Raw genomic sequence first — 16,495 nt, forward strand, 5'->3', positions numbered from 1 at the left:
CTCCAGATTATTCCTTGTAATTCAGTGACAATTAACAAAAAAACAGACTCCTGCAAATAAACCTAAAGCCCCAAAGGCCTGACGCTACTCTAGAGGCTTAACGTTCATTACATCTAACAATGTGAAACTCCTGGAGGGATGAAATATATTAAGCTAATGGGGTTTAATCTTTATCTGTAGTGATGCTAAAAATGTTGAAGTTGTCCCTTAAAATGCAGCCAGAGGAAAGGTTACAGGGTCATAGAAAACAAGATTTTACCACTTTGGGGTATTGTACGTGCTCATCCAATTTCATGGTAATCTGTTTTTACGTTGAAAGATGTCTGTGTGAGCTGACGTTTTGTCCTGAGGTCAAAGTAAGCTCATGAAGAGCTCACTGAGTATCTACAATTATGTGGAGGATCCAGATGCTCTAATCAGAATATTTCCAAAACTGCCAAATTCTAAACATTAAAAGAAAATTTGTAATTTGTTACAAATGTTTTCAATAATTAGGAAAAAATTGCTTTTTTAGTCCCAGGAAACAACTTGATATTAAATTATTTAAAAAGTAGACCAGTAAAATATTTTTTATTTTATATACCATACAGAGAATAAAAGATGGAAATAACCAGGATGATGTCACACTGTAAAATGTAATATTGTGTTTAATTAAAAATATTAAATAGGCTGAACTCAATTTTTATCAATTTGTTATTAGAACTCAATTTAAATAACTTACCAGTACTTTTTATGCAAAAATGCTGATAAACTCGATTAATTTGAGCTGTCCTAACTTAGAAAAACTAAGTAAGCTGGAAGTTTTGCTTCTCAGGGCGGAAGGATGAAAGATGTGTTTTGAAAATGCCACGTGACTACCGTCCCCCTCCCTCCCGGATCAGTCCGCATGTTCATGGCACCAGCATTTGTTATGGAATATATTGAGCAAACCTGGAGATATTATTGTTGTCATTGCTGTGGATCTTTACTGACTTGGTGAGTAAATGTTTACTCTTATTCAAACTGATTTTGTGGCTTCTCTTAGTTTAGCACCAGGTTTAAAATCTTGCTAGCTAGTTAGTGTTAGCCTAGCGTTGCTGCTGCCGCTGTGCTCATGTTACTTAAAAATTAACACCACAACCTTAAAAACCTTACATAAAACTATGTCGGTGAATTTTTTTGTTGATTGTTTGAAATAAATAAGTGAGATAAGAGCCCAGACAAAATTCTTTGGGAGGTGCAGCCGTTAGGGGTGGGGTGGGTGTGGGGGGTGGATAACGGAGCTCTCCGAAAACGTGGAAGCACTTTTGCAAATATGTGATATTTTGATAAATCAAGTAGATATTTGAGCATTACTCAGCTACATTCTCGCCTGAAAATATCTTAAAAGGTTATTTTGTGACCCAGAAAGGGTAGTCTGGTGAAAAGGAGGATCGCATTTGTCGGCCATGGTTGTCGGAGCCTGTGCGCACTTGTAAGCGCGGCAATGGCGGAGGAGCACTGCTGAAAAACGTATTACTTTTTCTGGGTCACAAAATAAACTTTTAAGATATTTTCAGGCGAGAATGTAGCTGTGTAAAGTTCAAATGTCTGCTCGATTTATCAAGACATCACATATTTGCAAAAATGCTCCGACGTTTTCGGAGACGTCTATTTTTTCATGCTTTGTGGCAGCTTAAGAACATCTGTGGCATCTATTAATGCCAAATCTAGCCTTTATTTAACAACATAAGCAAACTCTATGTTACAATGATTGCACAGCCATTAAGGATCAAATCAGTTTCTGAAATATGTTCTGTTTTTTCTCCCTCTGCTTGCTTCTTACTGTCTTTGAGGCTCGGGACCAGCACTCCTGTTGTTGGACAGAAAGACATCAACTCAGTGGTAAGTGTTTTGTTTTTCCAATATATTAGCAACTGTCAGTGACATTTATATTAATCAGGCTGAACTTTAATCATACTTTAGATCAGCCTGTTTTACTTATTGTTTTGTTTGTGCTTTGGTTTGGGGAAGTTGTTTCTTTACTGATCTTTTCCTGTCTGTTATTAGACTTGAGATATGACTGCACTGTGCTGTTGCTGTGACTCCAGTTAATTCTACAAGACATGCTGTGTAAGTAAACAAACAACAACAGTTTGGTCTGCATTTCTTGAAAGTTCACATCCCCCAAACTTAGTTTAGAGGGTCTACACTGTATATAGTGAAGTCTGCAAGTTTTCTAACAGCAAAATTTGTTTTGTGCCCAAATCATTTTGCACATCATTAGAATGAAAGTTATTGCCCATGTTTGCATAGACCTTTTTAAAATGATGCTTTCATGACAATATTGTGTGTTGCGTGGTGGTCACAGCTATCTAGACTGAGAATTTGGGACATTGAATGTCACCTCTCCGGCGGGGAGGGAGCCTGAGATTGTCTAAATTGGAGTCTGTTTTATACCAAATGCAGAAAAAAATGTTTTAAGAAAGCAATTAAGTTCATGTTCCAAAAAATATGATTGTTTGCTTGCAGGACACCAGGAGAGATGAGTCCTCCATCACAGATGGTGTGGTCAGTGAAGGTGGTCACCTGCAGGTTCAAGCTCATTGCATCTCCAACCCACATCCACTGCAACTGTACTTAAGGGAAGTTAAAGACTTTCTTCTGCACCTACATTTGGATCACCTCGATCCATGACAGTCATTCAGGCAGTAATGCCTGGACTGGAAACAAGCCATCCTTAAAATATTACAACATTCCAGCTCCTGTGTTGGAATGAAAAACGAATGTGTTGTTTAAATTAGAGACTGCACTTGTGACAGAACAATAAATATTTTATTTTGATTATATAAATAATGTAAGTACGAAACAAACTTGTGGTAGACCTAAACTTATTTTCAGAATAATTACATCTGAGACTTTGTTTCATTGTAAGATTATAACAGTGATGGCAATATAATTTTTATTCAGCAGAACAGTGTCCAGTATGTTGGCTGTTGTACTTTGTTGTGTTTGAAAATAAAAGTTGTGCTCATTTTAACATCATTACAAAAAGTGTTGTTAATTATTTTTAGTCATAATCAGGTTACCACAAATTGTTTTTTCATTTAGTTGAACTTGAAATGTTTGTCAGTAGGTTAACAATTAGTATTGTACAGTCAGAAATATCAAGTTATTCTTAATACTGCAGACTTGCAATGTATAAGTTGTCCTAACAGTCATCCTAAGTAAGCTTTACTTAGTTTTTTTGAGGCAACGAGTTTCCATAATTTTTTTGAGTTCTGGGAACTAACACGGCTGTGTACATTTTGAGTACAGTGTACTCAAAATGAGTAAGTTGCCCTAACTTGGTCATCTTACGTAAACTTGATCCAATTTTTTTGAGTTCTGGGAACAAATGAGCTTGTACAGAGTACTCAAAATAAATACGTTGTCCTAACTTAGTCATTTTTAGCTAAGCTTTACTCAATTTTTTTGAGGCAACGAGTTTCCATAATTTTTTTGAGTTCTGGGAACTAATTAGATTTTACAGTGCACCCATTGGTTTGTGAAGACGATTATGAGGCATGATTATCATTCAGTTAGCATTAGCTAAGAAGTTAGCTAAAAATATAACAAGCCAACCAACATGAGTAACGCTAACAGCAAACATAATCTAATAATATATTTATTATTTTTGAAGAAATTAATAAAGAAAGCACTGAAAATGCTTACCAGATTAGTGGGGAAAGACCTAGATTATCGAATCATGTGGCCGCCTGCACATGCTGAACTAGTTTTTATAAAAACAAACCCAGCTTCTAAAGTGACACTCACAAAGATTTGGCTGATAGTAATATTACCCGTCAACAACATAAACTATTGTTTTAACAGTCAGGCAGTTCCTGGCCTGCTCCCATCACTCTGTAATGTGATTTTATGTGAATGGCATCAGTGTGGAATAGTAGGACGCAGTGAGAGTAGTTGACTAAGCATTCGGAGGTCTCCTGTCTCCAAACCACTCTCAGCATTATTTCAGACTGATCATCTGTCAAAAAGTGCAGAATAAAGTCTGTAAATATGAATTCTAAGTGCTAGGCTTACTGACAAACACGTTGCATTTCCTGTGAACTCCTGTGAATAAAACTCGATGTAAAGTGCAGCTCCAAAGATGGAAATGTTTGCATTAGTAGTAACTTCATGCAGCCACATCTGTAATACTGCAAATGTTGCTGTGCTTTGGCTCAATTGCTCTGTATGGTTTTATTTATCAATAGTTAGTGATTTTTTATTTATTTAAATGAAATAAAAGCGAGATAGAGAGAGAGAGAGAGAGAGATGGCTACTTGAAGTGCTGACAGCGTTCAAAGTCCTCGCTGCTGCTTTCGTTCTGGTTCGTGTGAGATGCCTCGTGGAGCCGTACGGTGCTGGGGATTTTACTTAATTCGTATACTTCACGGTGAGCACTGAACCAGGCTGGTGAAGCTCCACACCATCTAATGTAAAGACTTCTCTGTCAGCTTTCTTTGTAGTTTTCCTTTAAGATTAACCCCAAAAAACTGGCACTGCAGAGGGCAAAGAGAGGTGGGGGAAATGGAGCAAAGCCATAGTGGAATCAATCTGATCAAAGATGAGAGATTTCACGGTAGATTTGGGTAATATCTTAAACTGCATTTACATTTTTGGCAAGAAGGAAAGGAAAAAGCAGGCAGTGCTAATTGACAAAACAGAAAAGTAATATAGAGACAGTCTTGTGGAGCAAAAACACTTGCAAAAAGTTTTTTTTTTCTTTTTTGTAATTATGCAGTGTTTAAGATAAGGAACATGTCATGTTGTTAAGAGTCTTAGTCCAAACCTCTGAGCTAATTTGAACTAAATGTCCCGACTGAATGAACAGCCAGCAAATATGCACGTCTCCTCAGAGTCCTGCTGCAAGTGTGGAAAAACAGCAGTTCCACCCTAGACCTGTTATGCAAACTAACTGTTACTGGGTTCACTCTCCACTTCATGCTGCATGTGCAAACATGATCCCTGTATGTATGCTTCACAGCTGCATGCATAATTATGCCTGGGTGGACACATACAGAGGTTTTGGGGAGCGCATTTTTTGCGTGGTTTGAATGTCTTTGAAAGCACTAACCAGTGCTCGATTTCTTTCTGTCTGCATGCATTTATGTGATGCACACGACAGAACATAAGTGAGTTGGGAGGGCCACAGATGAAGGAGCCATCCATGAGTAAAGGACGGAGGAAGAGTTGAGCTGCGCTGCTCATGAAAAGATGAATGCTGTGCAGCTTTTGGCATGTTTATCAGTAAGTCTCAGAGGGAAGAGGATGCTTGCTTGATTGATGGCTGCTCAGTTTCTAATTACTCTGACGTGGTCGGACTCCTGTTAATCCTGTCAAAACTCCAAATCTGACTCTCTATACTGCCTGCTGCATTGCCACTGAGGAGGTGAAAGGACAAAAATAAGTTGATGCCTCCGGTTGCTTTACTAACAGAAAGACTCTTCCTGCTCCTTCCTCCTCTCCTAATGGATTTGAGAGGCTTTGTGCATTTCTGTGGGCGTGTAAATGGATGTGATCGGCAGTTGCCGCATTTAACAGTGGCTAATGATGATGGATAAAGATGCTGATTACAGTCAAGACTGGCTACACGTCTTGAGTCGGTCCCTGTCTTCTTTCACCACAGCCTCTGAGGTTTTTTTCCTCCCACCAGTGTGTCAAAGCAGCATGATAATTATCCTCCCCTCTCTGTCTCTCCCTGTCAGTTAAATGCTGCCTTTACTGTCAATTTGACACCATTTTGAGGTTAAGGAGTCGTGTGTGATGAGGAAATGAGTTCTGTCTGTTTGACTGGTCAAGATGTAATAACACAGTGGTTTTTCAGCTCCTTTTGATTAGGCCATACCATTTCACAATCCCTTTAGTGACACACTCACACCTGAAATAACAGTTTCACCATTACCTGTTTCATACAAATCTAATCTTATTGTATAGGCAAAAAAGGGCACATTACAAGGGCTCAACTGCAGTCTGGGCACTTTCTACAAGGGTAAAGGAGGTGTTTGACATAATTTATGCTCACTAAAAGTTCATTTGCTGGGTCTCTCCTCACTTCTTTATATTTTGCTAGGAAATCAGGTGCAGGGATTTATTCATACACGGCAACATACGAGACAAAAGCAGTTTGATAGTCACTATTTGGTGTGACCACTTTTATTCTTCAACACACTCTGAACTCTCTAAGGCAGCTTTCTTTTCATTTCTTTAAGTAGTCCTCAGGAAAAGTTCTCCAGGCTTCTTGAAGGACATTCAGAGCTCTTCTTTGCATGCTGGCTGTCTTTTGTTCTGTTCTCTGTAAAGATGATTCCACACGGCTTCAGTAATGTTGAGGTCCAGGCTCTGGGGACGCCAGTCCATGACTGATAGTGCTCCATTGTGTGTTTTTCTATCCAGGTATGCTTTTACTGCACTGGCAGTGTTCTTTTGTTCTCAGTTGTCCTTGTGCTTTTTCTTTTGTTCTCTATTTGTTCACTTTCTTCAAATCAAAATAAGGACACACTACACATCATGTCAAGATATGCCAAGTTTTCAGCTAATATCTTTTTGGAAATCATCTTGTTTATCCAAAAATACCATTATATGTCTGTGAAACTGTGTTATCTTTGGTATTTTTGTAGATTCAAGTAAAGAAATGGGAACCAATTAATCATTTTTGTGACAGGCTGCTTGTAATAAAGTGCCTATTGTTATGTGGAGACACACCACTGACTTTTTGTCCTTGTTAAGTGGCTAAACAAATAAACAAAAAAACATTCCTTTATAAAATGGTCAGGTAAAGGTCGGTATTGAAAACAAGCAACAAAAAAAAGCAGCCAGTGTCCAACAGAAAAATCTGAAAGATCTTCAAAAAGTCTGGAAAACTATTGCTCAAGACCACTTTTGAAACATTACAACAAAGTCTGGCTGAAAGTATAAACAAATGAGAGGTGGCTCAAAGAAGATAAGCATCAAGCTTTGTAAAAATACATACTGGGGGGAAGTTTGGACTGTATTAAACCTAATCACGATGCTTTTTCATATAGTGTCCTGCTAGCATCATAAAGAGTTAATAGAGGTTTTGCTAGCTTACAAAAAGTTATTTCTGTGCTTTCAGTTGCAATTGTTTGGTTTTCGTTAATTTTTCTCAATAGTTGCAATTTAGATATATGGACAAGGGAAAAACTAAAGGCAACATCAAAATACAATGTCTTAGTAAGATGCTTGGTCTGCTGTGAAACTGGAAAAATTCCAAAAGGTATTTCATCATTTGTCATTTTAATGTCTGATAAGTTGGTTCAAAATCTCCTACATTTTGATCTGAAGACTGCAAAAGCCATACCATATAATAGTTGAGTCTAATTGAATTGAATTGAAATTAATTTAATCGAATCTCTATTTTGAACATCTTAAAAAAAGTACAACAACAGAGAAATAAAAAGAGACAAACAAAAAAGCACAATTTCCACACCATCTATATGAATCTCCACTTGTGTGCTTCTTTGGGAATTCCCAAATAAGACTATTTTAGTTTACTTAGATTAAGGGATAGTTTATTCCTGTCAAACCACTTTTTAATTTTGCACATTTCTGATGTAATTGTATCCAGCAGCTCTTTTAGATTCCCCCCAGAACAAAAAATATTTGTGTCGTCTGCAAATAATACTAATTTTTAATATCAATACAAATATAATTTATATAAAAGTTCATATAATTGTAATACTCATTAAATTATTCAGTGACTCAGCATTCCCTATGGAAGGCAGCACTGTCAGCCTGGAAAAGACATTCGGATTAGAACAGATATTTTAATCCCAAAGGTGATAAAGGTGATCACTCAAGAAAAAAATTTATACTATAATGCAGTGAACCTGTGTGGACAAGAAGACCCAATTAATGCCCTTTACAGCATAAACAGAGCCACCAAATCTCGTCACTGTGGGGTCAAGTGGAAGCCTAACCCAGCTGTCACAGAGCAAAATGTGGGGTACACCCTAAACAGGTCGTCAGTCTATCACAGAGTTAACACAGAGAGACAGACAACCACTCACGCCTACACCCAATTTAGAACTGCTAGAATTGCCAATTAACAAGTGTTTGGACTGTGGGAGGAAGCCGGAGTACCTGGAGAACCCACACAAGCACAGGTAGACTCCACACTGACCAGCGGTTTAAAACCAGGGCCTTCTCATCCAACATCCTAACTAATGCGCCCTTGAATTATAATTTCATTTCGTTTGAATATATGTTTTGTTTTAGAGTCATTCAGCTTCATAAGCATCACTTCATTTGATCCCCTGAGTTTTAAAACCAAAAGGCGGGAGTGTTTTTTTCATCTTCATTGTTATTTCTTCCACATTCGCTTCTCTTCATTAGCTCCCTATTAAATCCAGAATCTCATTTAAAATTCTTCTGTTCACGTACAAAGTCTTCAATAATTATCTTAAAGACCTCATAGTACCGTATCACCCCGATACAGCACCTCACTCTCAAATTGCTGGTTAATTTGTCGTTCCTAGGATATTTAAAAGTAGAATGGGAAGCAGAGCCTTCAGCTTCCAGATCTTTGAATCAGTTCCCAGATTGGATTTGGGAGACAGATACCCTCTCTACTTTTAAGATTAAGCTTAAAACTTAACACTTTTCTTTGTGATAAAACTAATAGTTAGATCTGGATCAGGTGACCCTGAACGTTCCCTTAGTTGTACTGCAATAGGTCTAGGCTGCTTGGAGCTTCCCATGATGCAATGAGTGTTTCTTCTTCACGCACCTGTTTTCACTCAATATGTGTTTATACACCAGCCTGCATTTAATCATTAGTTATTGTCACTCACTGACACTCTTCCATAGTGTGTCTTTTGTCCTGTCTTCCTCTCCTCACCTTCACCTGGTTGTGGCAGATGGCTGCCCCTCCCTGAGCCTGGTTCTACTGGAGGTTTCTTCCTGTTAAACGGCAGTTTTTCCTTCCCACTGTCTCCAAGTGCTTGCTCATACAGTGTTGTTTGATTGTTGATTTCTCTGTGCTATTGTAGGGTCTTTACCTTTTCTTTTACAATATTAGGCAACAGCAGTTGTTATTTGGCGCTATATAAATAAAACTGAATTGAATTTACTGAATTATTCAGGGAACATGGGATAACATCCAAACCTGTATACTCCTGGTGTCTTCAGTCTTTTGCAAACAGACCTGTGAACGCTGCACCTTATCCCGCATGCCTCGCGTCTCCTTCATGTTACAGGCTTAATTTATCTCACTCCTGTGATAACGAAGAAGACGTACAAGAGGAGAAATGGAGGCCTCAGGAGGGCTGTGCTCTTTGTGCATTTCACGATTAACATTCATAAGTGACACTAAGGATTTGAAGTAACTTAGTGTGATTAGATGGAATTAGTTCTAGATGGTTGATGGTGCAAAGTGTTGGTAAATAAGGGATTTTTCAAAAGACTTTTCAAAGTGCATTACTTCAATAAGATCCTTTAGTTAAGATGCACAGAGTGAACCTGCTCTTGGACGTGAAACTATAAGTGAGAAACCCTTTGGACAAGTGTCCTGATGTTTGTAAGATCAGACAAAATGAGGATGATAGGTTACTTTATATACCGTGTGAACAGTCAATTAAGAATCCGGCCGCAGAGGATCACCTGATAAGTCCTGAAAAACCTTCATGCACAGTTCACTCACAAACTGAGTACACACACATTAGCGCACATGTATCCATTAAAAAAAGTTTGCATAATATCAGATGTACTCTCGCTCTTCAGGGTCAGTGCATCGTCTTTTCAGAACCTCTTCTGTCGAGGAGATTAAAGGGCAAACGCTGCTGCCCTGAGAATTACCACCACAATGTGGTCGTGTGATTATTTCCGAGCCAGGTCTAGACTGGGGAGCTACTTTTGGAGTTAATGATCAGAAAGGAAGTGGTGGAAGATAACGATAGAGGCAGAGCAACCCCTCGGAACCTATCAGCATTCATCTTGGGGACGATTTGCTCTCACATTTTCCCGGGTGAGAGCTCAGCAGAGGGAATATCCATCAATACAGAGCCTCCTGTATTTCCCAGGAGATTTGGAGGAAATTATGTCCATGAAATGGTTATTTTACCCAGATGGAAGGATTTTCTCTATCTTGCAATTTGCAATTAGCAGCAGATAAGGTGTGCTCCTTAAATAGAGGCACATTCCTATAATGAACTGGGAGTTGACATCCATGATAATGCATTCTGTGCACAGTCACACCCTTCTCTCTCTGGGCCCTGCACACCTGGAATCCCCTTATTCTGTCAATCTGTTCAGCAATTAGAGTGAGACCTCCCTGCCACCTTGGCAGGAGTGATGGGAAGTGGCTTTTCCAGTGAGGATTTGCAGGGAAAATGTGTACGCGTGTGTTAAGCTGCTTATGCGTGGTTGCATGTGCAGAAGTATGGTCACATACAGGGTTGAAGATTCTACTTTATTCCCATAGAAGTTAAAGTAGAAATCTAACACCTTGATTCTCTAATTAAACCTTTCTCATGCTCAGTGTTACTTATAGTTTTTTAAATAACACTCTTACCAGCAGAGGTTAGCTTACTGAGTAAGTATACACCACATCCATCTCCCTGCTTCTCTTCAGTTTTCTCATGCTCCTTATCCCTATATCACCAAGCTACTGAGCCTCAAAGCCATGCTAAAAACAGGCCACACACGCTCCCATCCTCCTTCTCTTTTGTCACCATTTCTGAATCATTTCATCTCCAGCTCATTCTGCTTCACAGTCACATGTGTGCTTTGTTCACATCTGTCAGGCTCTTGTGTGCTGATTGTTCAGCGATGACGTACAGGTGGTTGTTATTGTGAGGCTGCTTTGACCGCTTTGCAGCTGTGTGCCTTTCCTGCAGTTTATGTTGTGTTTTAATCAGGAATAAACTAACAGAACAACATCAGGGTGAGTTATCTACCTCAATTCAGTTCAGTTTTATATATATAGCGATGCAACAGTGACTCGATGTTTTGTGTTAAGACACTCCAATATCAGAAGGTGGCAACAGTGGTGTGGAAAAAAAACTCTCTTCTTACTGAGGTCTCTCACGTGACATCGTGTGCATAGTGCTTGAGACTTATCTGCTATACTGGACATTATATAACCACCACTTATGGAGAATTCCCACCTGGTTCCTTGAGGCTGTTGGTTTTCACTGGGTGAAGTCAGTTACAAAGAAGGTGCAGGGGGTTATTGATCAGTCTATAGGTCTTAATCACTTAATCCTACTTTTTCACAATGATTGTCACATGTCCAAACAAATTAATATCACATGTTTAATAGTCATATGACTGCAAAACCTCAATAAGTAGAAACCTCTACCAGAACTAGGTTCAATGACTGGCAGCCATTTCCCATAACAAGTGGAGCAGTGGAAAGAGGATAAAAAGCAAGATGAAGGGAAAAGGACAAAACAAACCACGAGTGGGAGTAGACAAAAGTTAACTGCAAGCAGCAGTGGCATTAGTGAAAAGAGGGTACTGGAGAAGAAGTGCTCAGTGCATCATGGGAAATGCCCCAGCAGCCTGAGTCTGCAGCAGATTAACAAAAGGACGGTAAAGAGTCATTTGATCCAGCCCTAGCTATAGGCTTTATCAAAAAGGAAAGTTTTAAGTGTAGTCATAAAACTAGAGAGAAGCTATTCAGCACTGAAAACTGGAATTAAGCATTTAGCTGGCAAAGGAAATAAAATCAACAAGTGACGTTTTACAGAACAGAACACGCTGTTATAGGGTAAATTCTGCAGGCCAGTTTAGCTGTTTTCAGTCTTTATCCCAAGAATTTAGCTTCTTTTTTTATTCACAGCCTAATTTTTAACAAGGTTAAGCAAAACTGTGGTGCAAGCAGGTCAGTGATGCTCAAAAGATATTTTTCCAAGGCTCTAAAAAAGCAACTAAATGTGATGCACATGTTTGTGTATGGACTCAAATCTGCTGTCAGAAATTAGTTGTACAGCAACTCTATTTTACTAATAGAGTTGAATCTTCTCATCAAGCAGATTCTTCCTCAAAGTGCACAGCTGACTTTTACTTGTTCAGCTCCATAAAGTCGGCTTCCTCTCCTTCCTGTTGCCCGAGGCCTTGTCCGTTCCTCATACCAACTCTCCCTTTCTCCCCCACCACTGTTCCCTTCTTTCATTCTGCTGTTCCTCACCACTCTAACCGACTCACGCTCGTCCAGCTGCAGGCCCCTGCTGCCTGTTAGTCCTGTGAAACTTATTAATTAAATCTGCGGATTGAAAGACCCCCGTGGGAACAATGTTTAATCGATGCGCACAAATAGATGACTTTCATTCCACACAATTGCTCCCGTAACACTTGCCTGATCCTTGGCCCAACTGAGAGAACTCTGTGTGTGTTTGTACAATTGCAAAAAGATCATGTGAACAGCACAAGAGCAATCACAGTCAACAAACAAATTTTGTAACAATCCTTTACAAGACATCGCAAGTAAAGTGTGTTTTTCTGCTACCTTTTTCCCTCTCTTGTGATATCTCTGTGTTTCGAATGTTCTCTTTTTTCCCATCTTCCTTTCATCCTGGCTCTCCTTTTCTGCCCTTATCTAAATCGGGAGATTTAAAGATTATCTGATATGTAGCAGAGGTTTACTCTAACAGCTGTCATCTCTCTCCCAATGGCAGAATGATGTCACTGGCAAGTGACAAGACTCAGAATATGCAAATTGCACTTAACCTGTCCCTAACCATGTACAAAGGAAGTCAAATATTCATGCATTAAATTTGGCATGAACACATGTGCATTCACATGCTAAGTGGACTCAGTGGTAAGATAGAGGGGTGCAAGGCCCGTCTACAGCTGCAGGCAGTATCCCATTTCGCCCAGCTGTTCTTTTGCCCCTGCGGCTAATTCTGTGTCTGACCTCCACATCTCCAGCAACAGCAACCCAGCCCAGCTGCCTCAAACATCAGCAACAACACAAAAAATGCAAAGTCACGGGGGAAAACACTGGCATGAATCACCACAGCTGCAGCAATTTCTCTTAAAATAGCCAACCAACGAGCTTTAGTGTGCCGCTTCATAAAAACACGTTTTACACGGGTCATCGTTTTATCCTTAGATTTTAGTCGGGTTGAAGGCAGCCGTCAGTGATAGCAGGTGACAAGTGATAGTCAGTGTCACCTGCTGACAAAAACAAGAGAAACGTGGCCCAATTTGCCATTTTCAGGCAGCGATGTTTGGCGTGACATGAGGAGGTCATATGCAGGATACCCTTGAGGAAGACTTCAGATGAGACTCTTTAAAAACAAAGCTTTACTTGTCCCCATAAAAATTTTTCTGGCCAAAGTTTTCCGCTTTGATGCCTGGTCATGAGCAGAGCCGAGCACAAAGAGCTCATTTGGTCATTTCTATATTTATTTCCTTTTAACAAGCCACAGCAAATTAGTCCAACAGCTATGTCTGTTATTTCTTACTCCCACTCAATCTGACCTCATTTTTGTGATTTATCTTTCAGTTTTGACTGGTTTCCCTTTTTCGCTAAACTTTTTCTTTTATTTCTAACATTTTGTTTTTTGTGATAAGCTGGAAATTGTTATTTGCAGCTTATTGGCATTTTGTAAACTACAAATTACAAACTGAATTGTGGGCAGGGAATAAAGTGAACAGGAAATCGTGCAGTAAATTTAATGGAAGTCTTAACTGTTGGCAAGATAAAAACCACAAATGTCACAAAGGGGAAATATCACGCGGATTATCTACTTCATAGATTTCCTCTGGGTATCATAAACATCCAAGCTAAATTTAAAGCAATCCATCCAACAGTTTTTAAGACATTCACGACTGGGTCAGCGTATTAAAGGCATTACCATTAGTGTGGCTTTGAGTAGGTATACCTCTTCAATTTCTTCTTAACCAGTGAGCCAACCACACAAAAAAAGAGAGTACATTAAACCTTGAAGGAGATAAGCTACAGCAGAAGACCACACTGGGTGTCGCTTCTATCAGCTAAGACCAGGAAACTGAGGCTACACTTCATAAGACATAAGATTGGTAAAATTTTTCTGGTCTGAGGAATCTAAATTTCTGCTGGAACATTCAGATGGTTGAGTCAAAATGTGATATAAAGAGCATGAAAGGATGGATCCATCCTGCCTCGTATTAACAGTTCATCCCAGTGGTGGCAATGTAATGGTGTAGGGGATACAACAGCCTACCTGAGTATTGTTGCTGACCACATCCAAACTTATATGACCACAGTATATCCATCTTCAGATGGCTGCTTCTAGCAGGAAAACACCCCATCTCACAAAGATCAAAGCATCTCAAATGGTTTGTTTGTTTGCATGTTTGTTTGATTTTCTTGAACATTACTCAAATGGGGTCCACAGTCACCGGACCTCAGTCCAAAAGAGCAGCTCTTTGTGGTGAAACAGGAGATTCACATCACACAAAGGAAGAGATGCTTCTCCTACACCTTTTAAAAGTTTTTATAGGAACTGACCCACTAATGTGGAAAGGATAATAGAAAGTTGTATGGGGTCATTTATCACCCCAGAAATATATGTATGGTTTTAAATTTAGTAGACTTTAATTTATTGCAGTTTTATACTTTTAAGAACTACACTAATGTTTTACAGTGAACTTTGACTAACAGACCTGGAAGAATGATTGCTGCAGAAGCCTCAGGCAGATACTTAAAGCCCAAAGTGATGATGAAAATGGCTCAAGCTGCAGATATGAGCTGGTATATCTACTTTTGCATAAAATTATTAAAAACCAGGTCTGATAAATGCAAACATTAAAAATGTTCCTGCATAACATATACTGATGAGCAACTGAGCAACACTGTCTAAAGCCATCAGGGATCTATTGACTAAATAATAATATTCTGCCCCTGTTATTCATCTTTGTTAAGTATTTTGCTCTAAATTACTAAGTATCGATGCAAATTAAAACACATACATACAAATTCTTTCTTTTTAATTGTCAGAAAGTTCAATAAACACTCCATTTTCAAAAAAATTGAATTTTCTGCCAATTATTTCAGGGTTCAGGCAGTTCTCTGGGTGTATTGGCTGTGTAAAGCATTTCAGAGACAACTACAACAGCTAACCTTTCAAAAACCCAGATTTTTTTTCAGTGACCTCAAAAGCCCAGAGAGTAAATTTAACAAAGCTACAGCAACATCACAAAAACCACCTCACTGGTGTAATGATTCGTGAAGCAGGTGGGGTACTGCTGATTGGACACGGGCACCCTGCAGCCCCATCTTATGCATTTCAAATGACTTTGGCTGCATAGATGTGCAAATTTTTTTAAAAAGTCACTGTCCCAGTGTAGACTGGTGCACTCTTATCTGCTCTACTGATCGCAACGCTGGGCTTATTTCTCTGCTAAGTGTTTAGTGGGGGATGAGTAGCTGAGGCGTGCTTTAGATTTGTGGTGTGGAGATGTGGATATGTGGACTACAGCCAAGATTTGTGTGGACGCGCTGCCGTCTGACAGGCTTTTCATCAACAACATCGCAACAGTGGACTAATGCCAGAGTTTGGAGTGTACGGACTCCATCATTCACAGACTCACACACTCCCTTCATCCTGGAGCAATGAGGCGAAGCATTCTGCTCACAGATCATGTGCGCCCAAGACAAGTTTAGGACTGGGGTGAAGGAGATGACATCTGACAGAGGTTCTATTGGCTGAACACATCTTATCCACGACTGAGCCACCAGGACATCTATCTCTTGATTCAATCAAGACACAAGGAAATTGCCTTCAAATTCAATGCATGTCAGTGTATCTGTCACTGAAGTAGCATCAATCACACGGCTCATTTGTGAGCCAAAAAATCCAGAACTTCCTGAAAAATGTCTTCAAGACACGTCACGCAAAAGGTTTGGTTTTAGAAGGGTTATTTTTCGAGGGTCAAGGTTCAATAGACAGATTTATCTTTATGGGGAGAAGGCTGATTTTCGAATTTAGACGTTTTCCTGAAATCTCAGCTGAAGCTGTAGATGTACTAGTATTTTGTATATCATCTACAGACCGTATAAAACAAATGGATGTAGCTTCTGGACAGTGTTGGGTGTAATGCGTTACTAAGTAACGCGTTACTGTAATTAAATTATTTTTTCACGGAAAAAGTAGAGTAACTAATTACTGTTCATTTTTAGGTATTTTAATTACAGTTACTTACAATGTACTTGCTTTACATTGTAAAATAATTAAACTCGCTGAATATCATTATTTAATTTCAATAATTTGTCTTCTAAATGTAGAAGTAAACTCTGCCGCTTTAACATCGCTGTAGTGCAGGTGCACGTCATTTCGCACCAGTTTGCTGCATAGTCATATTCTAAAGCGGAAGATGTAGGACTCGGCTGAAGCGTGTGGCTGTTTTATGAAATGGACATATTCCCGTCTCTTCACTTTTCTGAAACAAGCAGACAAGAATATTACAGTAATATGTAAGCTATGTCCTGAGGAGAAAAAACTATCGGCCGCTGTTAATAGCGAGAGCACGAGAGCATAGACGAACA

At 39.2% G+C, this 16,495-nt stretch overlaps 1 long non-coding RNA gene across 1 annotated transcript; it reads left to right on the top strand.

Annotated features, from left to right (window-relative positions):
* Window positions 1–1,625: 1,625 nt before the first annotated feature.
* On the top strand, window positions 1,626–2,795 carry LOC134634922 (uncharacterized). The gene is made up of 3 exons (XR_010094906.1): window positions 1,626–1,863; window positions 2,029–2,091; window positions 2,491–2,795. It is a non-coding gene; the product is annotated as an uncharacterized LOC134634922 (long non-coding RNA).
* The last annotated feature ends 13,700 nt before the right edge of the window (window positions 2,796–16,495 follow it).

This window comes from Pelmatolapia mariae, linkage group LG9, assembly GCF_036321145.2.
Source record: "Pelmatolapia mariae isolate MD_Pm_ZW linkage group LG9, Pm_UMD_F_2, whole genome shotgun sequence".
In the NCBI taxonomy this organism is placed as follows: domain Eukaryota; kingdom Metazoa; phylum Chordata; class Actinopteri; order Cichliformes; family Cichlidae; genus Pelmatolapia; species Pelmatolapia mariae.